General features: G+C 34.3%; 1 protein-coding gene across 3 annotated transcripts in view; it reads left to right on the top strand.

Annotated features, from left to right (window-relative positions):
- Window positions 1-25,938, top strand: part of NAV3 (neuron navigator 3) — a gene marked incomplete at both ends in the record, with an annotated part of 410,033 nt that overhangs the window by 281,184 nt on the left and 102,911 nt on the right. The gene's annotated exons all lie outside the window — the stretch shown is intronic.

Here is a 25,938-nt window from a genome sequence, read left to right as displayed (position 1 = left end):
ACACGAAGAATAAACGCTATTTTTGGATGTGTCAATTTCTGTCAACAGTACTATATTATATCTCAACTAGGTAGACAAGGAGGGAAGACCAATAATCACATTAGTTTTGTACCTTCTCTTAATTTCATCTTTCAGCAATTTGGTAGAATTCACTGTCACACAAATTTCCACCTGTAATGCTAATAGTGTTCTCGGTAAAGCAGAAAATCTCATGGTTTCCATCCCACTTCCTTCTTTTCACTTTGTCCTTGTCTCAAGGGAAACTCAGGAAGCAATTAAATTAAGTAAACCTTTGGACTGTGATGTAGCTCAGTGGCAAAGCACTTGCCTGGCAAGTGCACTGTCCTGAGTTCGATCCCCAATCCAAAAAGACAAAAAGAAAAAAAAGACCCCCTTTAAATTAAGTAAACCTTTAACCCAGAAACCAAGCTAAGTGCTCCATGACCTACAGTGTGCTAGGTTTTGCTTCTCTTAGTAAATTAGTAACTTTCATGGAGGAGAATTTGAAGATGAGCTGCTCACCCAGAATCTGAAAGCATGTGTTGAAAAATGTCTGTATCGCCCACATCCCTGCAGAGTAGAGCCAAAGACTGATATGTTGTACTTGCCAAAGTGGGATCTGGATAAAAGCCAAAATGCATGTTAAAATGCTCATATAGCCGGGCATGGTGGCGCACGCTTGTAATCCCCATACTTGGGAGGCAGAGATAGGAGGATCACGCAGGTTGGAAGCCAGCCTTGCTGGTTTAAGAGACCCTGTTTCCAAATAAAAATTTAAAAATGGGTCTGGGAGTGTAGCCTAGAGGTAGAAGGATTTCCAGAACCACCAAAAATTAAAAAAAAATAAATAAAAACCCTCAAATACTTCATCAGTGTCTGGATTAGTAGTTTTAGCCTTTGGCTTTTCCCAAGGAACTAGGCAGCTCATTATTAGTAGCTGTTCATTGATCTTTCAGTGTTTGGGATTATGATTTGAATTCTGTTCTCCCTAGTTGTGAGAGAGCATGGTAGACATATCTGTGCACTGCACTTTCTTTACATATATGGCAGGTCAGTTAATTTACATTTGTTATTTAGTTCTCCAGGTTACCAACATTTTCCAATACTACCATTCATCCAGTGAGCCCCCCCCAAAAAAAAGTGCAATTTACAGAATTCAACTCATTTATAAACTCAGATTTCTTCCCTTTGTGGTTTTAGCTCATGTAGAGACATTAAGAAAATACAGGAGAAACAAACAAGAAAGGAAGAAATAATAAATGATATACTGAGTCTATACTAAGAAAGCATTCAGATGATAATCTTAACATATTTTAAATTTTTATTTTTGTGGATCATACTTTTTGTGTGTGTGGATCATATTAAAATGGCATACGTTCAGACTATGCTTGGTGCCCTCCCTCTACTCCACTTCCCCTTCCCCCTCCATCCCAACAATAAGTGTCCAGGTTGACCATGCTACATTTATTGTTTTACACATATTTGAATGTAGCTCCTTCATTAATCAACCTCAGCCTTCTTCCTCTCCTACCCTTCCATTCTAGCTTTGCTGGACTACCAAATTATGGGAAATACACACAATGGAATAATTAACATATTATTTTTCTGGTGGTACTAGGGGTGGAATTCAGGAGGTTTTCGAGCTCCGGGCTATACTCCTAGACCTATTTTATACTTTATTTGGAAACAGGGTCTCACTAAATTGCTGAGAGCCTCACTAAGCACCTGTGGCTGGCTTTGAACCTGTGCAATCCTCCTGTTTCAGCCTCCCAAGCACTGAGATTACAAGCGTGTACCACCACACCCAGCTTCTTAATATATTTTTAAATCATTATTTTAGCCAGGTGTGGTAGCTCACACTTGTAATCCCCATGCTTGGGAGGCAGAGACAGGAGGATTACGCAGGTTCAAAGCCAGCCTTGGTGTCTTAAGAGAACCTGTTTTTAAATAAAAATATAAAAAATAGGTCTGGGAGTGTAGCCCGGAGGTAGAAGGGTTTCCAGGAACCCCAATACCACCAAACAACAACAACAACAACAACATTATTTTAAACTGGTGCACCCAGTACTGAAAAACAAAACAAAAAAACAAAACAAAACAAAAAAAACAACCACATTATTTTATCCAGACAAAGTGGTACACACTGGTAATCCCACTTCTTGGGAGGCTGAGAGAGGTGAACAAGAGTATCATAAGTTTGAGAATAGTGCTCAGATATTGAGACCTTGCTTCAAAATAAAATGAATGAATGAATGAATGAATGAATGAATAAATAAATAATAAATAAATAGATAAATAGGGTGGGGGGGAATAGTTAAAGGATAGACTGTTCCTGGGTTCAATCCCCAGTACCACATACACACATATACGTACACACCTACACAAAAACACAAAATATTATATTATCATAAAAAGCAAGGTTCTGGTTAAACAAACATTTTAATTTCTGTGACTAACAACAGATTTACTATCTTGCCTTACCAAAAGTATAGGGCATTTGGCTTTCCAAATGTTTTATTTCTTCCCATTAAGAAGAAATTAACTGCATTTCAGTTATTTTTGGTGGCTTAGATGTTGATGTTTAGACTTACTGTTAGGAAAGACTTTTGACAAGCTGGGAAGTTGGGAGTGGTGGGTAAGTGCTTACTCAGCATGCAACATGCCCTGGGTTCATTCCTCAGGCACCACCACAAAACAATAACAACAAAAAAGAAATTGTATGAAAGATTTTTGTCATTTTCATTCATCTTGAATGCATGAGTAATTTAGAATAAAAATAGAAATGAGGACTAGGGAACTATATGGACACACTAATATTTTACAAGTCATTGGTTCCCCTTTTCTTCCTCACCATTTGCAAGTTGATGTCTGGGGTTGCGGGCCTCAATATATATCTGTCCTACTTGACAGTACTCCTTAGACTTAATATCTAAAGCATAAAAAATCATTTTACATCCCCGTGTTCCAGAGACTATCCCTCCAACCTCATCTTCCATTCTTTCTTCAAATTCTAGATTTCCTGATGGGCTGGCATTTTTAATCTCTCTATGCTTTCTCTTTCCTCTTACCATGTTTCATAGTGACTCTCTCTCAAACTAGTTTGATCTCATCCTCTTCTAGTCTGTACTGTTTGATATGTATATGATTGCATTTCCTTTTTGTGTCAATTTGCCTCTCTCACCACTTTGAAAAATTAGGATCTTTTTCTGGGTTTATCCGTCTCTTATGTCTCCTCTACGCACGGCATCAACTGTTACTATACTTTGTATATAGTTTCCTCCCCCCAAAATATATTTTGATAGTTGATTTAAATTCAGAGTGTTCTTACAACCATACTCTTCTGATCACAGTACTTCAAATGAATATTTATGGTGGAACACTAAGCAATGAAAAATTTAAAGGTGTTAAGAAATATATTCAAGTTTCTAATTTAGAGTTGTCTGAATTTCAAGTCCCCTCTATTCATATTAGCCACATTGCTTGAGGATACCTTTCAGTGCTCACCATGGGAATTTTACCTTAAATGATTCCAGCTTTTTAGAGTAAAATAAAGTGTTGGGTGAGCTTTTTGCAATATTTTCTGGGTGATCATTGTACCACAGACATGAAATAGAGCTTTATTGTTGATGTATTGTGAACTCTGTTGCAAGTAACCCTGGGCACTTCTTTTGTAGGTTCTGCTTAAAATTGCCACCACATATATTTTTAAACTTTATCTAGAACAAAAACTGCTATGGTTGGCACATCATACAACTGCCTTTATGACCTACTTTTAAAGTGATAAAAAGCTACTATAATAGTTTCTTTCATATTTCTAAAATTCACTGACTTATAAAGATGAAAGTCAAGAAAGATGTGAAAATTCCCTAAGTCTTTTCATGGAATCTATCTTTCACTTCTAAAGCTACCAATAAAGTGAAAAGGGGATGGTATTTTTCAGTGTCAGAACTATTTCTGTACTATATATGTGAAAATATCCAAACACATATGATTTTTTTTATTGGTGCATTGTAGTCATACATCTTAATGGGGTACAAGATGGTAGAGGCATACAGGCACACATCACTCAATGAGCCCCACATACAAGTTTTAGCTTCTTTCTAAAATAATATATTGGAAAATGAGACAACATAATTGCAAAGTGTGAAGTTTACATTTTAAAACACTTTTTTGAAATATAGCTGCTTTCTAACATATCTATAGAATATGCTATTTAAGATATGTCTAAAATGTCTGAAGTGTCCAAGAACATAAAATAATATGTACTCATTCATATTGATTTTTTGAGATTAAAAACTCAATTGAGTATAATAATAGTATTATCTGTACTGTTGAAAACTTAAATTTGTCTTCAGAATAAGATTATAATAGATTTCTTGAAGGTGTGTTATTGTATTGTCCCTGTCTTGCTAAAAATCACATCTTTATGTAATAGTAGCAATTTTAAATTGTAGGAAATTGATTTTATGATAGATCCTAATTACTCAGTATGTTCAAATGGCAAAAACACTTAATTCAAATAATATTAATTAATGGAAAACAATATATTAATCAGAATCTAGAATGTATTTCCTCTATTAATGAATGACATTTCTTTTGCTGCTTTTTAATTTCATCCTCTTTTATTTTTATTTTTAAAACCAAGGAGAAATATACAGAATCATCACCATACTCAATTCATTCTTTAAATAGTACCTTTCTCCAAATTAATATTGTGGCAATGGAAGCAAAACGATAGTTTAACAATCCTCATATTTTTTAGCCCACAGGAATCATTCATTATTCATTCAGCAAAATTCACCTACTGGATACAGAACTGGGGATTCAGTAGTGCACAAGACAAATCAGGACACAAATTGGATATAACATATATTTTTGCAGAATATCTTGAGTTCTTGGAAAGTTTATATTTAAGTAAGGGCTATTTTAAGTGGCATTACAAATAGGTACCTCTGCAAACTGTGAGAAAAAGGAGAAGAGACAGGTACATATAAGCCCCATATAAAATTTCTAGTTAATATCCAGAGTATATAAAATAATAGGTCTTTAAACATGTGCTTTCACTTGGTATGGTAATATTTTCTAACATCAAAAAGAAACTTGTCTCAGTTTTTGAAAGTATTAATTATTTTCTGAACTGTTTTCATACATATTCACTTGGGCCTTAAGCAAAATTCTAAGGTGTTTCAGGTCAGGAGATACTTTTATTTTTTCCTATTACAAAGAACAGAGCAAGATATTTATGTGATTTTCATATATCAAGTATTAGCTGGTTGGATTGTTAAATCCCCTGAAGTAACTTTCCAAACCATATCTACTTTTTGTAATAATTTTATTTGGTCAAATACTGGATAATCAGGTTTTGTTCTGCTGATCTGTATAGGCTCAGGAACTAGAAAATCCCTGAAGAATGAGTGAATGAATGAATGAAATGAATATCACTCAATGATAAACAATAAATATGAGTCACTGGATAGTATCTTAAAATTTTTGTGTTGAATTTGTGACTGCCTTTTGTAAGAACAAAGAAATTCTCATAAAGCTTTTTACACGATACACTTTTACTGTTCTGTTATTTGAACTTACATGGGCTAACATTAAAGTCCTCAGTTTTCAAGAATTTTATATGCATATTGAGGGCAAAAGCTAATTTTTATTTACCCTTTTAAGAACCATCAATTATATAAAAGATGTTCAATAAATCCATTGAGTAAAATGGCATAGGGAACATAAAAATTTTAGTTAGTAAATCCTAAGTACCCTGAAATTGTAATCAAAGCAGTGTAGCAAGTCAACCTGTAGTTTTTAAAAATAAACCATGTATTACTATTGTATAGAGATTTGCCTGAGTAGTGTAAAGACTACAGGAACTAGACACCATAGACTCTGTGTCAGTTTAACAAAGAAAAGGGACTCTAGATATTAAATTAAAAACTCAGTTGAATTTAAGCAGAAAATCAAATGCTTAAGAAACAAATGAAATATACAAACTTCTTTTTCTTAAAAAATAGTATTTAGTAGCCAAATTCATCATTAATGTTATATTTAAGAGATACAGATTGCAAGGAATATAGACTGCACACATCTAGGACATTCCTATTTGTTCATAGGAGTAAGTCTTTAAGGTAACAGTTGTTTTTTTTTATTCTTTATTTCTCCTTTAAGGAAAATTTCTAAAATATCATCTCTGGATATAACTGGGGGATTAGATATTTATGTCACGTGCCTCTTCACTTAGGAGTTTAGATAGAATCACTGAAGATAGGGTTGTTTGTGAAGTCTTGTGCCAGTTGAGAATTTCTATCAGATAGCTGTGAAATCTACTTGTCCTTTATATCAAAAACAGCCTGGGAAAGATTTACTTTGAATGACGGAGGTTTGCCATTTTGTCCAGGTTGTTAAGTAACGGGCTATTTATTTTTGACTTAAATGATCCAGTAACTGTAATGGTGTAATGTTTCAATGAGAAGAAAATAATTCCCCAAACTGTAAAATTATACTTAATAAATTACAAGCAGGTAATGAGATGATTGCCAATTGCATATATAAATATGAGAGATGATATTAACACTGTTATGTCATCATGAATATCCTAAACCATTTAATCCTTTGGAGTCATAATTAAATACTTTTTGAATATGTAATTATAAAAGTGTAGCATTTAGTTATCCTACAAAACCCCTCAGGAATATGATAAGCATTGAAAGAAAAACTAATGGTGATTTTAATTCAGTTTATAAATGTAAAGCAAATAATATCAGACATGGTAAAATGTCTATCAAATATATTAAAAACTTTTTTAAAATTGGTAGAATAATTATGTCTCATGTAGTATACTTACTGATTTAGTATACTCCTGTAGCACAGTATATGAGACCTCAGTACCAAATGTCTTGCAAATTATGCAAGTTACATGTGGACATATTCTAATTGCTGTAAGTGATTTCTATAAACCCCTTCAATCAATTCAAACTCAACTCTTGAAGAAAGTGAAAGAGAAAAAAAAGGGAGAGAGAAAATATAATGAGTATGAACAGAAACATAATTGAAGCAGTGCTGGTATTTCATTCTAGCCTTCTATTCAAGGAACCCATTTCCCAGAGAAAGGGCAGTTGGGAGAGATGTGTTGGGCTTTTGTGGCATGAGGTCAACAATGCTTCTAGTCTAAAAATATATATACCTTCCGTGTATCTTGTAAAAGAGAACTACTTAGTACTAAGGTTTTTTTTATTACAGTGTTTCTAATTTAAAATGAATTAGCTCATCTGAGGAGTAAAGAAAGGAATATTAACAGAACAATTTTGATTTATAAATGGTAAATTTTTTTCTTTGCCCCATTTGAATTTTCACTGGACTCCAACCAGTTTCTCATGTGCTGACAATTGAAGTGAAAAAATTACCAAATTACTACTACATTTTTTCAAACATTTTGATAATGGCAAAGAGAGATTTGGAGGTTTAAGATTTTTAGCTTTCTAGAAATGGAATCTTTCAGTCTTATACAAAACACTTGTTAATTTAAACATATTTTGAACATAGTTTTAAAACGTATTATAGATGTAATCAGAAACCTGCCCATAACTCTCTACAGACAAATTATATTCTAATAAAAATAAGCAATTAAAATATTTTGTTCTTCTTTATGGTTGAGTAAAATCCCATTATGTACATATCCCATAGTTTTGTAATCCATTCATCTGTTGCTGGACATCTTGGCTGGTTCCATAGTTTGGCAATGTTGAATTGTGCAGCTGTGAACATAGATACAGATGCATTAGTTTGGTAGTTTGATTTCCATTCTTTTGGATCGAGACCCAGAAATGGTGTTGCAGGATCATATGGTAAGTTCATTTTCATTCTTCTGAGGATCCTCCATACTATTTTCCAAAGTGGTTGCACTAATTTGCAATCCCACCAACAATGTATTAGAGTTCCCAATTCTCCACATCCTCACCAGCATTTGTGTTTTGAATGATTGCCATTCTAGTTGAAGTTAGGTGGAATCTCAGGGTGGTTTTGATTGGATCTCTCTTATTGCTAATGCTGTTGAACCTTTTCTCATACATTTATTGGCCATTTGAATTTCATCAATTACAGGGAAATGAATGTAAGTGGAGAATATTATGCTAAGTGAGATTAGTCAATCACAAAAAATAAGAAATCAGATGTTCTTTCTAATATGCAGAAGCTAGGAAGAAAATGGGTCATAGAAGGAACTCTAGATGAAGAAGGAGATTCTATAGTTGAGCAAATAAGGCGACCTAACTGAGGGGGCTGGGGGAGGAAAATGCATTAATATACATGATGTACATTCACAAACACATCAAAGTCAATCACTAAGCCAAACATAAGAAAGAGGGAGGGAGAGGCAGTGGGGTGGGAATTGGGAAAGGGCTACTTGAGTAATGTGTGCATGTATGCCTCTACCATCTTATACTCCATTAAGATGTATGACTACACTGCACCAATAAAAAAATTTTTTAAAAGCAAAATCAGCAAAGCATGGTGGTGCATACTTGTAATCCCAGTAATTGGAAGGCTGAGACAGGAGGATCTGGATTCATGGCCAGCCTCAGCTACTTAGTAAGGCCCTCTGCAACTTAGACCCTGTTTCAAAATAAAGAATAAAAAATACGGCTGGAGTATAGTTCAGAGGTAGAATATTTTCCAGTATCAATCCCCAATACTGAGAATATATATATATATATATATATATATATATATATATATATATATATATATATATATTAGTGGGAGACGTGCTATAATAAGGACTGTGAATATTTGAATTGGAATACATGAAATACAGAGGAAGACTCACTTAAGAGTCTTGAGTGTTTGAAGAAGACTTTTGAGAAAAGAGTTGAATTAACTGGAGACAGGTAAGAGTTGATCTGTAAAAATATATGTATAGGCATGTGTAATAAGTATTGTATAAATTCATGAAATAAGCAAAACATCAGAAGTGCAATGTAGATCATTGTGATTCTCTCAATGGAAGCAATGGGGAACTAGGTTAAACCAGGCAAAAAGCAGAGTCTGATGAGTTTTTGTACCATGCCAAGATTTTCACCATTTATTCTGGCTCTGTGAAGGTTGTGTTGGAAATCCAGACCAGAGGCAGATGTGCCAAGTAGGAAACAATAGTTGTATCAATACAGTAGTTGAAATGGTGATATCAGTTCAGTGGGGATGTAGAGACCCCAAATCCAATTTTGCTTGGTGACCAGTTGGATATAGGTTGAGCTATGCATAGTTAAGAAGTATAACTTTTTTTTTAGGGGGATGGACTGCACTTCCAAAATACTACTAAGAATAGGCGTGAGGATTACATACCACCCATGTAAGCACAACTAAGTGGCTGTGCAGATGAAATTGAGGTGTCATTTTTCAGGGATACTAAAACTTGCAGATTCTCAAGTACCTTATATCAAATGGTATAGCATTGTCATTTGGCTTATACACATCCTCCTTTATATCATCTCTAGATTGCTTGTAATATCGAATACCAAGCTGGGCATTGTGGCACAGGCCCGCAATCTCAGTACTTGGGAAGCTGAAACAGGAAGGCTCCACAGGTTCAAGAACAACCTCAGCAAGTAGTAAGACTCTCATCAACCTAGCAAGACCCTGTCTCAAAGTAAAAATAAAATAGAGCTAGGGTATATGGCTCAGAGGTAGAATGTCCCTGGGTTCAATCCTCAGTACCATAAAAATAATAATAGTAATAACACTCAATATAATGTAAATACATTGTAAATAACTGCCATGATATGTGTAGGCAATAAACAATAAGGGAGAAAGTAGGTGCAAACTTAACACAGAACCAGGTATTTTTTCCAAACATTTTTAATTGGCAGTTGGTTGAATTCAAATTCCTCAATGCAGAACTCAGAAATATAGAAGGCTGACTAGATAGATAGATAGATAGATAGATAGATAGATAGATAGATAGAGGTATATGCTACACAGGTTAGTGGTAGCCCTACAAGTAACCTAAGATATAATAATATAAGAGATGACATAAATTTAATATAAACCTTAATATAATTCATATTTTTTGCACTATTGAGGATTGAACCCAGAGGCATTCTACCTCTGAGCTACACCCCAACCCTATTTTATTTTTTTTTACTTTGAAACAGGATCTCACTAAGTTGCAGAAGGCTCCACTAAGTAGCTAAGGCTGGCTGTGGACCTAAGATTCTCCTGTCCCCACCTCCCAAGTATTGGGATTACAAGTATGCACCACTACACCTAACTCCTAAAATTATTTATTTATTTATTTATTTATTTATTTATTTATTTATTTATTTATTTATTTATTGGCACTGGGGATAGAACCCAGGGACAGTCTACCTCCAAGCTACACCCCCAGACCTATTTTTTATTCTTTACTTTGAAAAAGAGTCTCACTGAGTTGCAAAGGGCCTCACTAAGTAGCTGAGGCTGTCCTCAAACCTCGATCCTCCTGTCTCAACCTCCCAAATTCTGTGATTACAAGTGCGTGCCACCAAGCCCAGCCTAAAATTAATTTGTTAACACAAACATTTTGACTCATATCAGCCTGAAAAGAATATTCAATATTTCAAATGCCTGAAGCTTAAGATAGGGTGCTATTAACTATTTGGTAAGGAGGTGAGTATCCAGTTCCCAAAGCAGTCCTATGAGTTAACACCTCATTTATCAGTTTGTGACTCTCGCATGCTTATAGAGTGAAACCTAACCCATCTCTGAAGAGGAGTAAGATATAAAATCAAAACCCCTGTCATGCACTCCCTGGAAGAGAGCTGCTTTTCTCCACGTCTTTGCATTTTTCTTTTTGGCAGGCCCTTCTATTTTCTATCACCCAATCCTGAGAAATTGATTTTTGCTCTAGTGAAATAAAAGCTCTCTATTGCGAGGAAGAGCTGCCCCATTTGTCAAAGGCTTTTTGGTTATTGGGTAATACATCTCTTCCTTTGTAGTCCTGAGTCTTTCTGGCTTGTGTAAATCCCCTGACTCCTGCAGTACAGCACTCTGACCTCTCTGGCTTGTGCTGTCCTGGCCCTTCTTTTGGGGGTATGCCCCAAATCTGGTTTGCCTGCCTAATGGCATGATGGTCCAATGTAGCAACAACCATCTATGGCCTGAAATCTTCTGGCAGAAGCACAAATTAAATGGCAGTTACTAAACAGGGCTCAGAAACAGAGGCCAGCATGTGGGAAGTAAGCCAGAGGCCTGGGAGCAGCTGGCCACGTGTAAGACCTGGAGATATGTCAGCCAGGCATCAGCAACGAGGACTGCCCTATGAAATGTAAAAAACTAAGACAGTCTGTCTGCCAGGATGGGTCGCAGCTCAGCCCACTTTTCAGCTTTAGTCCTTTTCCTCTGTTAAAATGATTTAAGTGTCATTCTTGCATTTTTTTTTATTTTGTCTATATTCATGCATTCAGTGTAGGGAGACAAAACTTGGCTGTTTGTGCTAAGAAATATAAGTGGCCATTTCAGAAGCCTGCCAGACAAGATACTCTGCGAGTTTTCATTGTTACTGCTGCCATCTGCTGTTCTTCAGGAGGGGGATGTGTGTTTCTTGGCAAGCATCTCTAATTCTGAACTATCCTTCACCTCCTCCTACAGATACCCATTCACCGGAGTAGATTCTTAAAGGAATATTCTTTTGCACGGCAATGTTCTGAATGTTTTAAAATGGAAGAACCTGAAATGTTTTTGTCATAATATATTTTATATCTCTAGGAGCAAACAATATTTCCTCCTTGTTAATTTTTCCTCTTAAAAATGAAAATATGTTATTATATTCTTACTGCTCAAACATATGCTGTTTCAAGAGAGGTAAAACAAAACAGATTTCTGCCTTTAACCTTGTACACAGTTGAACAAACTAAGTTGTTGAGCTTTATCTAAGTTCTTTTATTTCTATATAATGTTTCCCTTTTCACTCAACCTTAAAATTATAGCAATTTGAGTACTTCCATTCTTCTGAAAGAGACAGCTAGTGCCAAAAATATTGCAAATGAGAAAGAGGGTTTTTTTTTTTTTTTAGAAAAGAGACAGTTTAGCTGAAGGTTAATAGCTATGATTGCCATTAAGTAGAATGCATACAACCAAATTGTTCAAATATTCAAAAAATCTGAATTCTCACAAATGAGTTATACATTTTCTAAATGAGGGTCACATTTGTATCTTTATAATATCTCATTCATTTCCATATTCTCAGTACTTGCCATATGATGCCATTCAATCAGTATTTTATAAATTCAGGCATAAATAAAACTGTGCATGGTGATCATTGTTTTAATAGAAAATTTTTACAATTTTAAGGTTTTTTTAAAAGGCTTGAGTTTTTATTTTATATGTGTGTGTACATATGTATTTATTGTTGTAGTCTGCTTTCTTAAAGATCTTTGTACATTACTACAATATTTATAGCAGCATATTATTTAAGAAATTAATAAATATACCAGTGGATTATATTTTATAATCACTAAGGACACTTACATATCATATATCAAGATATGTACTATCATATATTAAGAATTTATATGTAAAACCAAAAGGAAAATGATTAGTTATAAACTATGTACAAGAAATGTACTATCTGGAAAAAAAAGCTTCTTACCTTGCCATAAAAGTGGAATATAAAAGAAAGAGGAAAATGGCAAATCAAATAATATGTGCAAAATTCTCTGAAAGAGGGTATTGTAGGATAAAATGCCAAAATTTGATAGAGTTGACTAAAACATTTTAACATATATATATATATATATATGCACATATATGTATATGTATATACACTCACACACACACACACACACACACACACACACATATATATATACATATATATACATATATAAAATAAAGATATAATTAATACAAGGAAAAACCAAGAGTTAGTTTGGAGAAGTATTTGAAATATTTTTAACAGGTATATAATACAGATGGATTACTTAAATTCCATGACAAAAATACATAAATAACATAGACAACTTTTGGAATGAAAATAGTTAATAAAACTCAGTCTCACGATTTCATAAATGTGACTTAAAAGTATAGCAATTATTTTTGTGTGTGTGTGCTAGCAGGAATGGAACCCACCATTGTACTTCTGAGCTATACCCACAGTCCTATTTTATTTTAGTATTTTTATTTTTTGAAACAGAGTCTCACTGAGTTGCAAAGGGTCTCACTAAGTAGCTGAGAGAGGCTGTCTTCAAACCTCAGTCTTTGGGTCTTCGCCTCCCGAATGCTGGGATTACAAGTGTGCACCACCATGCCCGGCATACCAATTATTTTACATGTTAATTTTTTTGATTGCTAAATTAAACCATACTGCTTGAAAGTACCCAAAGTTTTTAAGATTAGCACTCTCATATGGCTGGAATATAAAATAATGTGTGTCTTTCAGTTGCTAAGCTGCATCTTGCATGTTTAAAATGTTTATATTTTGTGAATCAATTATTATTTTTCTAGGAATTTATATTAAATAATTATAAACATTACCTAATATTTATATTCAAGAATATTTATTGTTATATTATGTATAATAGAAATTATTTTATAAATCTTAAAATTCAAATGACTAAATGTATAATAGTGCATATGAGGTGGGTCATTATAATTAAAATTTAGAAAAATGTCTCAAAGATATTTAAATAATTATAATATGCAGTGAATGAATATTTCGTATACAGGTAAACAATCAGCAAGATCTCCATCAGATAAAGTTACATAAATACATGTAATTCATTCAGAAAATGGTCAGAAGTCATTAAAATATCAATAGTGGTTACTTTCAGGTAAAATTACAGATGATTTACTTTGTTTCTTTTATGTATTTCTAGAATAAGCATATATTGGCCTTGGAATGTATATATCAAGATACCAAATGGTCTTTATGGATCTTTTAGTCAACTTTCTGATGTGTTTTATATTATAGTCTCAGTTTATCAGAAATAGAAGACTTTTAAATTAACCTCTACATATTTCAACCATATAATAATCCTAAAAATGAATACTGAGGTACACTAGCTCAACTACTATGAGTGTTGTTCCAGTAATGTGTTTAAATGAATTTTTAATAACATTATTTTATTGCTCTTGTGATTTTCAGCTCATAGAATACAAGTGATGATTTTTCTTTGCCACAGATATTAAAATAAAAAAGCCTGCTTGACTGCATAAATCCATTTTAAACTAACATCATTTATTACATTTAATCAAGTATACCTCAGGCTTCCTTTTATAAAGATCAAGAGCTTTTCATTTTGTTGTTTATCTATCCTTATCTGATGCTACAATAGAATCACTGTAAGTCTTCATTATTTGTTTTCTAGAGAACATAAATAGGAAATGAAAAGGTCAGTACATGGAGTTTATTGATTCCTCTCCTTACACAAAGCCCACATAGTATTAATGTTAAGCTCCTAATATTTTGTAAATAAACTCAGAGTATGAAATATATAGTAAAAATAATGAGAATGGAAAGACTTTAACCTTGTGTTTATATGAACTGTTAGTTTATCGAGTTATACTCTTAATATATGGAATAGTAACATCATATAGGAGTCTGTTAACATGTGGAATAACAGTGTTGAGTTCAAATATAATATGTGATTATGATTACCTTTCAAGTGCTTCTTTATGAAATTTTTTCCTACTTTTCCAATAATCCTATCTACCTCTATCACTAGTAAAAAGGATACAAATGACTTGACTCCTTTTTTTCCCTTGCCATATTCCCAACAGAAAGCCCTGTCACATTTGCCTTGGAATATTTCTTAAAACTGTCTTCTTTTATGTGTAACTATCAAAATCTGAAAAATGTCACACTGACCTATTTTTTGAGCTCCACAATTTTTTTCTTCCTTATTACTCATACATTCATAATATTAAAATAACAGTTTAAATATATATACATATATATCTGCTAATTTCATTTCACTTCTTATTGTATTACACTTGAAAAAAGAAACCTTTAATTTCTCAATACTGTTCACAACATCCTCCAAGGGCTGGCCCCACTTATATTTCTAGTTTCAAAATTTACACATTTTCCCCTGCCTGCTGTTCTAGTTCTGCTATTCTCTTGGTTTTTGTTATTTCTTGGTTTGGGCATTCAGTGTCTTCTCTTCCTCTGTCGTTCTCTATTACTGTCACAAATGGCTTGTCTTTACCTTTACTTATCTACCTAATGCTATTTAGAATCACCTCCACGAACAAGTAGTTCTTTATTCACCCTAAATTGGTAGGTCTCTTTCTCTCTCTCGGTCTCTCCCCCCCGCCCCCAGCTTTCCCCTCACTCCACCTTCTTTATTTTTACCACAATCCATAATGGCTTGTACATTTGAGCACGAGAATGGGTAAAAGAATCACAGATGATGCCTGTAGTTAGTGGTTGTGTGAGATGAGATCATTAGTAGTCAATTCAGTTCACATAATGAAGATGTGTTGGGCCAAAGTCAAGCTGAGCAGTCAGACCTTACCTATTCACAGTCCTATGAATAGACAGATCTGTAAGCAGACACAGTATAGTAGAATGGAAGCAAACTAATAGTGAACACAGATGTGGAAGATGTATAGATTTCTTGGGAATTATAGAAGAATTCATAAAAGAAGTCATATTTCAAGTGAACTCTAAACCAGTTATTCATTCTGCACCAGATTTTATAGATAAAGAACAGTGGAAGGATGAAAAACCTTCAAAGGTGGAAGGAACTTTACTCAAACCACAGTAAACATCATACAGATTTTATAAGTTGGAATATATTTATTTAACATAAAATTATGTTTGTATATTGATGATTTATGCTGATTCAAAAATTTCTTCCGGTGACTTGTTCTTTTCTTCATGGCAAAAAAAAAATATTATTCCAGGGAAATGCTGAATAAAATTTTTGTGAAATAACATTACGTTGCTGTCTATCAGTGACCCTGAAGTAATATAGAATTTCCACTTCAGTTGTTGCGGTGCTCAGACTTGACAGTCAGTGTATTGTGTTTGCTGATAAAGTACAAAGTAGGACTAGGTGGTTTGGTGCTCATTTAGTGTTGAGGGAAAGCAATCTTTGATTTAATATTTTGAAACTAAAACTCAAAACCTAGACAGCACACAGTATTTTTATCTTTATTGCAAAGGTCATTGTGTCTAAATAAAATTTTAGAATAGATATGTATCTCTTTATGGGCATTATTTAGGCAATACCCATAAGCAATGGGAAAGAAAATCTATCCTAGGACTTGATAGGATTTTTTGAATGGTGCCTTTTTTTTCTGTTGTGCAAGCACTATCTGCTTTTCTCTTGAAGATAATAGGCATATTCAGTAATTTTTACAAAATGATCTCACAAATAGTCAAAGTTAATTTATGAAACAATTATTTTGGGCTTTAAAATATTTTGTAAAATGTTTACAACTTTTACTATGCCATTTTATTATACTATTTGTCAACTTTTTGGTTGGAAAAGAAAAGGTTATTTTTCTTGATATATCTATCTCATGAGAAGATTTTAGGAAATTTTATCTCTTTATCTTGAAGTCTTTAAATTGTGAGTGTGTGTGTTGGCACATTCACGCATGAAAGACATTTTATAATAACCATTTTTAGGATAAAAGCACATCTTTAGTCTCATTGAAGAGTCAGTTTGATCCTATACATTTGGTGAATGTCTACAAGTCCACTGGAATGGACATTTTAGTTATATTTCTTCATTTATTTAAAAATGACAACTTGATTCTAGAATTTATGTTTAAACCATATAAAAAATGTTGAATTTTCCTCACAATTTTTAACTTTTTGAGATACTCAAAATGGACCAAGGTTATCTGAGCTCTAATAAAACTCAGAAGGGGAATGGGATAGAAAAAAAAATTAGGACCTAGTTCAAGACCTGCCCAATAAATGGTGTTTGTTTAGCCTACTAAGATGTGAGTAGAAGTGGTATCCAAGAATCTATTGAAGCTCATCGTGGTTGGTGATTTAAAGTCCAATTAGGTGCCCACTGTTGGCAATAGGAATAATGTTGGCAGGGGGCCATTACTTATGATTCATTAAGGTTGTAGTGCTGATTGGATATCTATTGTGTTTGAGTTTGCTCTGGAAGCTAGAAATACAACAGGAGGGAAAATACACAAAAATGTCCAGCTGTCATGGATTTTCATATTCTTTGACAAAAAAGTTAAAGTAGTTAAGTATGTAGTAAATATTGAGCCATGTAATTATTAATATAAGAAACTAGAGCAAGACGATATGAGATATGTTTGGGGAGAGGGAGGTTCTAATTTTTAGATGAAGCATCCAAAAATTACTCAGTGAGAAAACTTAGCAAGAATCAGGAGGAATGGGGAAGGGATGTTCTATACCTCGAGTAAGAATATGTCTGCTCTGCTGTCAGCATAACACAGACTTTTCCTTGTTCCATATCTATCCCAATAGCTTTGACCAAGAATACTCAGACACTGACAACTGTTACAACATCTGTATGCATGTTTTTTGTTTGTTTGTTTTTTGGTGGTACTGGGGTTCCTGGAAGCCCTTCTACCTCCGGGCTATACTCTCAGACCTATTATATATATATATATTTTTTTATCTGGAAACAGGATCTATTAAGCCAGCAAGGCTGGCTCTGAACCAGCGCAATCCTCCTGTCTCCACCTCCCAAGCGCAGGGGACTACAAGTGTGTGCTACCACGCCCGGCTGTATGCATGTTTTTGAAATAACTATACAACATGCTATCAAAACATTTAAAAAGAAACAGGAACATTGTTTTCATGGCTAGGTCTCTTTTTAATTTTAAAAGAAAGAGGAAAAAATAACCTCTTGAAGGATTAAGACCAAGTAGGTGTTTTCTATAGAAATAAAAACTGTCAAGCCGGACGTGGTGGTGCATACTTGTAATCCCAGCATTTGGGAGGATGAGACAGGAGGATCAGGGTTTGATAACAGCCTCAGCTACTTAGTGAGGCCCTTTGCAACTCAGTGAGACCCTGTTTCAAAATAAAGAATAAAAAAATAGGGCTGGGAGTGGAGCTCAGTGGTAGAATGCCCCTGGGTTCCATCCCCAGTGCCATACAACACAAATAAACAACCTGTCACCTTAGCAGACAAGCATTCTTATGATGGTAATTGAATCAGAGGTTGATCAGAGGACACCTAGAAGAATCAGTAGGAAGCACATATTCTTATTTCATTAATGGAAAAATTAAACAAACTATCATATTGTTATTAAGGTTGCTGCTGAGTGCGAGTGCCTGGAGTATTAAAATATAAAATCTATTTTTATACATATATATGAAAATTTACCCAGCAGTATGATTTACCAAATAACAAAAAGCCTAACTTGAATATCTTCCATATGAAGTGCTGCTATACCAAAGGACAAAGAAAAAAAGAAAACTGAGAGTGTGCTGAGAAATTACCTAAAATAGCATTTTTCTCTGGGAAGGTTTTTTTTCTTCTGAAATCAGTGTTGAATCTGGAAATTTTTATCAATTGTTTTAAAACTCCTAATTAAAACAGAAAAAATAATTTGAATATAATACATTTGTTTCCAAGTAGGTGTACCCCTAAGTGTGAATCCAAGAGTGTTGTAAATGTACTATTGGATAGCTGTGATTAATCTACTGAGTTATTGAAGATTAAAAATCTAAGAACTGAAAGTCAGGCTGAAACAGTCATTTCTTCTTAGAACAGTTATTAATGTAGTATATATTCTAATATATTTGAATTTTTTTAAAAATTAAATTTTAAAACATCCTGTAAAACTTATTCTAAAATTTTGACATATTTGAGCTTTGTTAACCACCACCATGAACTTTGCTTCAGTCCTATTCATTGACACTCCCTATCTGTCCTATACCTCTAGTGGTTCTTTTTATTTTATTTTATTTTATTTTTTTGGTGGTACTGGGGTTCCTGGAAGCCCTTCTTCCTCCGGGCTACACTCCCAGACCTATTTTATATTTTTGAAACAGGGTCTCTTACGCCAGCACGGCTGGCTTCGAACCTGCGCGATCCTCCTGTCTCCGCCTCCCAAGCGCGGGGATTACAAGCGTGCGCCACCACGCCCGGCATCTAGTGGTTCTTTTTAAAAATGTCACATAGATAGAATCAAATGGTCACCTATTGAATCTGGTCTTATTCACTTAACACATTTGAAATTTATGGCAGTTTATTACTCATTTTCTTAAAAAAAGAACACGGGGATAAATATGTCTCTAAATAAATGTTTGTTGTTCCCTAGTGTGGTTTTTTTTTTTTTTTTGGTTGTACTGGGGTTCCTGGAAGCCCTTCTACCTCCGGGCTACACTCCCAGACCTATTTTATATTTTTGAAACAGGGTCTTTTACGCCAGTGAGGCTAGCTTCGAACCTGCGCGATCCTCCTGTCTCTGCCTCCCAAGCACGGGGATTACAAGCGTGCGCCACCACGCCCGGCTAATTGTGTCTTTTAGGATAGATTCCTTAGAGATAGTATCACTTAGTCATATGTTCAAGTAGTTTTAAGATATTTGATAACATACTATAAAATAACTTCAAAATATACTAGTTACTGTATTAAATAAATATATCAGCCTTGGCAAAGTTAAGTAATACAGAAATATTTAGGATATTCTTTACTAATCTGATGGGATGAAATTGATATATCATTATTGGCATTTTTATTGTTGTGGTTGACTATACAGTGGGTCCAGAGAGATTGGTTTAAACTATTTCGTATGTGTGAGAAATTAGGTGGTTTATTTAAGTTCTAGGTTTCTCACTTTTCTTATCTACAATGTAAAGTTAATAGCAATTAATTCTATTGGGTTATTGTGAGAACTGAGTTACTAGAAGAGCCCAGAACACTGTCTAGTCACTAGTAAGGACTCTTTGTATATATTAGTTACTTATTAGCTAGGATATTTATTATTAATGAAGCTAGGCTTACTTGTATGATTTGGGGATATTTGAAAATTTTTCTTTGGGAATATTCTATTAATATTCTTTGCATTTCTTTGTAGACATTTGGACAATATTTTTACTAATTGCTTGAGCTTTAAACAATAAGAATTTTAAGTATTTTCTATTACATTTTAGCAAACCTTTGTGTATTTTATCTTTTTGCTTTTAGATCAAATTTCCAACATGTAGCAAAAAAATTTTTTTTAAATATAGTTGGATTCTTTATCATCTCCTTGGTTGCTTTATTGCTGCTTGTCTTACAGAGAACAGAAATATATATTTCCCAAGATAGTTCTCTACTTTTTATTCTGAAGTCATTTGGAATTTAATTTGGATTATGGTATAAATCTAAATTTTATATTTTTCCATATTATAATTTTTTAAAACATTTACCAAAAAATCTAATTAATTTTTTATTAGTTTTTATGCTTTCTTTATAAGCAATATTCATTATTTCTTGAACATTTCTTTGGTCTTAAATATTAGGATAATGCTAATATAGTAAGGGAAAATTTATTCTTGTTATGAATAAAAGATGTTCATCTTGATGATGAATTAACATGTCTAAGTATCCTGGCGTGGTCATACACATTAGAAACAAAAAGACAAACTGTCTTTACTCACAGTCGACATGAGAGTGAACTTGTATGAAGAAAAGACAGGGAGTATAAAATAAATGAGAAGTCCAATTCCCAACAGCAAAAGAAAAAAATAGAACCAATTAGTGAATTTAGCAAGACTGTATCAAACAAAGGCAAAATTTAAAATTCAGTTCTAAAACTAAAACAGGAAAACTTTAATTATATTGTATAATGTCAAAACCATAAAATATATAGAAATTTTTTAAATTGGTCTTCTATTGCAAGATCATTACTGAAAGAAATTGCAAAAGACCAAAACACATTGAGTAATACCTCTTGTTTGTAGATTTAGAAACTTAAAGTTATTAAGATATAAATGTTTACAAAATGAACCTGTATATTCAGTATAATACCAGTCAAAACACTAGCAGATTTTCTATAGAATTTGAGAAGTGTATTCTAAAATTTACATGGAAATGCAAAGGCCTAAAATAACTAAGGAATTTTTTAAAAGAAACACAAATCTGGTTGACATATATTATCTCATTTTAAGAAGCTACAATGTCAAGATAATATGATCATTACCAAAAAAATGCACATGTAAATCAATGAAACAAAATAATAAATCTTGAAATAGATCCACACAGATATGATCAATTAGTTCTTTACCATATATGTGGAAAGCATAATCTTTTTAACAAAAGATAATTGATAAACCTGGGTATGGTAGTGCAGGTCTATAATTCTAGTACTGTCATTCTCTGATTTCAACCCCTTTGTAAAGATACCCAGGAGTGGTATAGCTGGATTGTATGGTGGATCCATTCCCAGTTTTCTAAGGAATCTCCACACTGATCTCCATAGAAGCTGAACTAGTTTGTACTCTTACCAACAGTGTAAAAGAGTTCCTCTTTCCCCGCATCCTTGCCAGAATTTGTTGTTATTTGCTTTCTTTATGCTTGCTACTCTGATTGGAGTTAGATGGAATCTCAGGGTAGTTTTGATTTGCATCTCTCTGATGGCTAATGATGTTCAACATTTTTTCATGTATCTATTGGCCATTGGTATCTCTTCTTTTGTGAAGTGTCCTCAGCAATAAGAACCATAAAGGAGGCATCACAATTCCTGACTTCACATTTTACTAGAAAGCAATAAGTAGTAAAAAAAACAGCATGGTATTGGAACAACAACAGACATACTGACCAGTGGAACAGAATAGAAGATACAGAAACAAACCCACACACCTATAGTCAACCAATCTTTGACAAAGGGGCCAAACTCATATGCTGGAGAAAAAACAGACTTTTCAACAATTGGTGCTGGGAGAACTGGCTATCCATTTGTAGAAAGATGGAACTAAATCCTTACCTCTCACCATGCACAGGAATCAACTCAAGATGGATCAGACTTGGAAATTAGACCAGAGACTGTGAAGTTATTAGAGGAGGGCATAGGATCAACACTACAACATATAGGCACAGGCAGTAACTTTCTCAAGACCTCCAAAGTGCAGGAAATTGAAGCAAGAAAACAAGTGGAATGGCATCAAACTAAAAAGTTTCTTCTCATCAAAGGAACCATCAAGAACCTAAAGAGAAAGCCTACAGAATGGGAAAAGATCTTTACCAGCCACCACACTGATAGAGAGCTAATATCCAGAATATACAAAGAGCTCAAAAGACTCCACACTAGCAAAACAAATAACCCAATCAAGAAATGGGCAACTGAATTGAATAAAGCATGATTTTTTTTTTATTCTTTGGTGGTACTGGGGTTCCTGGAAGCCCTTTTACCTCCGGGCTGCACTCCCAGACCTATTTTATATTTTTATTTGGAAACAGGGTCTCTTAAGCCAGCGAGGCTGGCTTCGAACCTGCGCGATCCTCCTGTCTCCACCTCCCAAGAGCAGGGATTACAAGCGTGCGCCACCACGCCCGGCTAAATAAAGCATGATTTTTAAGCCAGAAATGGCACAAAGGAAAAATTAGCTAATCTAAAATAAAATGTGTAGCCGGGCGTGGTAGTGCACGCTTGTAATCCCCACGCTTGGGAGGCGGCGACAGGAGGATTGTGCAAGTTCAAAGCCAGCCTCACTGGCTTATGAGACCCTGTTTCCAAAGAAAATAAAAAAATTAAAATATAGTTCTGGGAGTGTAGCCCAGAGGTAGAAGGGCTTCCAGGAACCCCAGCACCACCAAAACAAAAAAAAAAGTACAATCTTTTCCATCCATCCATCAAACATACTTCCAGATATTTACCCTAAACATGACAACCAATGCAAAGACTGGTATGTAGATGTTCTTAATAGTTTTATTCAGAGTATTTCAAAACAAGAAACAACTCAATGTAAATGAAAGATAAATGGATAAGATACACATCATTTATGGAACTGTCATAGATTGTAAAGGAACAATTTAGCAAAATGATAAATCTCTAGCTGATTAAGATAGAGTTGGCCTTTTATAAAGTATATAGTCTAGAAATCTTAGCACATCTTAATGCCATTAAAAATGAAAGGATGAAAAATATTTTAATGATATTTGAGAACTACTACTCAGAGCTAATTACATTACATTTTTTCATTGAAAAACTATTTCCTATGAAGTTTTTCAACTTAATTAAATGTGTCATAATAAACAGGATTAATTGCATCCTAGCTATGGACAATTCTGTTTTCTATAAAAACAGAGATGAAAGTAAGGTCATATGACTTTAGCAAAGTTAGGGAAATGATGTTGTCATCAATCAAAAATTATCCCTTTAAGTTTACTTAGCAAAGAAATGTCTTGAACAGATATTTTCTCAAAACTTGTGTTTATTGTTGAATTAAATTCAATTCCAAATTACTCAGTAAAGACAGTGTCTTCAAAAGCAAAACTGCTTCTCCATTTAACAAATACATCCTAGTCATCTGTTCAACAGCAAACGCCATGCTGTATGCTAGGACTATAAAGATAAAACATAGTCCTTTATTTCAAGTAATTCACAATATGACCAAGAAGAAAGAACAAGTACACACACACACACACACACACAAAAAAAAAAAATTATAATTGTGAAAATTTTACAATACAGTGATGAACATAGTACTTGCTGTGATGATCACTCCACTAATATTGCTATCATGAAGAAATTTGTCAGTTCATTAAAGAAGAAATATTGGCTCTGCTCTGCTAATGATTTAGATTTACCTGTGTTCTAAAACTTCTATATTATAGTCATTGGGTAAAATTGTTGTTATCCCCACTAAACACTTCTCTTAGAAGAGCTACAGTTTATCACAGTAAGAGTGCATACTTACTAGGAGATTTCTCAGAATGAAGATCAAATGTAGAACGTGGGAATGTGGGTGGCTGTATTATCTACTCTAACTATGAAGCATTTTGAAGGATTAGTGATGACTTAAAATGGGGCTGAGTGACAGAATATGTAATGAGAGTAGTACACTAGGGCATAGAGATTAGTAATACATGAAAGGGTAAAGAATTCTTGTAAAGAAATGAAGAAGACAAAATAGAGTGAATTTGAGATTTTGACAGGGAATTCTTAAAAACCTGTCCAAATAAGGCAAGAAACATGATAACTACTCAGGAGAGAATTCTAGATTAGATATGTTAATATGGAAGCCAGGCATAGTGGTGCCCGCTTGTAATTCTAGCATTCAGGATACAGAGACTGGATGATCATGGTTCATGGACAGCCTCAACTCAATGAGACCCTGCTTCAAAAACTAAAAAGACTAGGCCGGCGTGGTGGTACACGCTTGTAATCCCGGTGCTCGGGAGGCAGAGACAGGAGGATCACGCAGGTTTGAAGCCAGCCGCACATGCTGGCTTAGGAGACCCTGTTTCCAAATTTAAAAAGTATAAAAAATAGGTCTGAGAGTGTAGCCCGGAGGTAGAAGGGCTTCCAGGAACCCCAGAACCACCAAAAAAAAAAAAATAAAAAAAACCTAAAGAGACTAAAAAAATATGGTTGAGGTATAGCTCGGAGGTAGAATGCCCCTGGGTTCTATCCCCAGTACCGCAAAATAAATAAATAAATAAATAAAGTTAATATGGGTGTCATAATCACAAAGGTGTTGGTGAAATTGTAGAAGGTTTAATAATTTCTAAGAGAATTTCTACAGTTAGTTATGAAATTCAAGTCCAGAATATAAAGAAATTCCCAAGAAAAGAAAAAAGTAAACAACTCTTGTCAAAGACTCTATAAATGCTTGTCACTATTAAGTGTCAAGAAGGAAGGAAAGAGAAGACAAAATAGACAGCACAATGCTAGCCAAACTTTAGAGAAAATTACATTAATTTTTTTCAAGGATATCATGACCCATTGAGCTAACTTCCTCCCATGAGGCCCCACCTCTTAGAAGATTCCACAGTGTCACTGCCACCATGAGGACTAAGCTTCCAGCACATGAACCTTTGGGACACACAAACCATATTCTCACCATAGCACTGATTTTAGAAAATGACAACAAAGTCAATTAATTATAATGAATCAATACTTAGAGACTCAAGTTAATTAACCTCAGGTAATTCATTGTGCCACTCAGAAACTCCATTTTATACAAAAGTAATTCTCTTCAAATTTCAAAGGCAAAATTTACCTATTTCTTCCTCTTTATTCCAAGTTTCTGTCTCTAACACTGGATGAAATTATTTTCACAAGCATCAGTAATATCCATGAATTCAGGTCTTACTGTATATTTACTCTTCTAAGTAATTTTAATATAATTTTAACATTAAAAACAATTCCATGAAGAGAGGGAAGAAAATGGAGACTGTGGAACACCTATCTCGGTAGGTGAAACAAAAAATAAAGTTCAACTACTGAGAAGGCAGTGTCTAGATGAGCAAAATAAATACACCTCAAGATCCATAACAGAAACATGTGTGGAAGGAATCCAATTACTCTGAACTGTGGGATCCACTGCAAAAAGCCCGAGTGCCTGTGACTGACCTGCTGAGGACCAGCCGCCTCAGGGCCGCGGGCTGTGGGCCTGAACTGCGAACTCTGGTGCAGAAGTCTCAAGAAATCCAGATAAATAATCCAAGTGCTTGAAAGTGACCAGACCTCCAACATCTTAAGTGGTGAGTGGCGCCTGAGCCAAAATCTCCTGTGCTCACCAAAGGTGGCACCCACAGTGGTACAGCCCTTTAGAGACCCTGGAGAGGAAACCTGTGTGCACAGGAAAACTTCTGGATACAGCAACACAGCAAGCTTTGCAGTGGCCCAAACCACACATAGGTAATAGGGTCTGCTCAGAAAAGGGATCCGGTTAGATCCTACAGTGACAGGAAGTCACAGGGGGGCATGCCAAGTCATTTTAGACGCCCTTTTCACAAAGCAGTCAGAAGCTAGAGAAGAGATCACACAGAGACTGGGTCAAGAGCTGAAAAAGGGGTACAGAGCAAA

Source organism: Muscardinus avellanarius (assembly GCF_963383645.1).
Source record: "Muscardinus avellanarius genome assembly, chromosome: 11".
Classification (NCBI taxonomy): Eukaryota; Metazoa; Chordata; class Mammalia; order Rodentia; family Gliridae; genus Muscardinus; species Muscardinus avellanarius.
The sequence above is the reverse complement of the archived record's forward strand: the minus strand, read 5'-3'. Positions and strand labels throughout refer to the sequence as shown.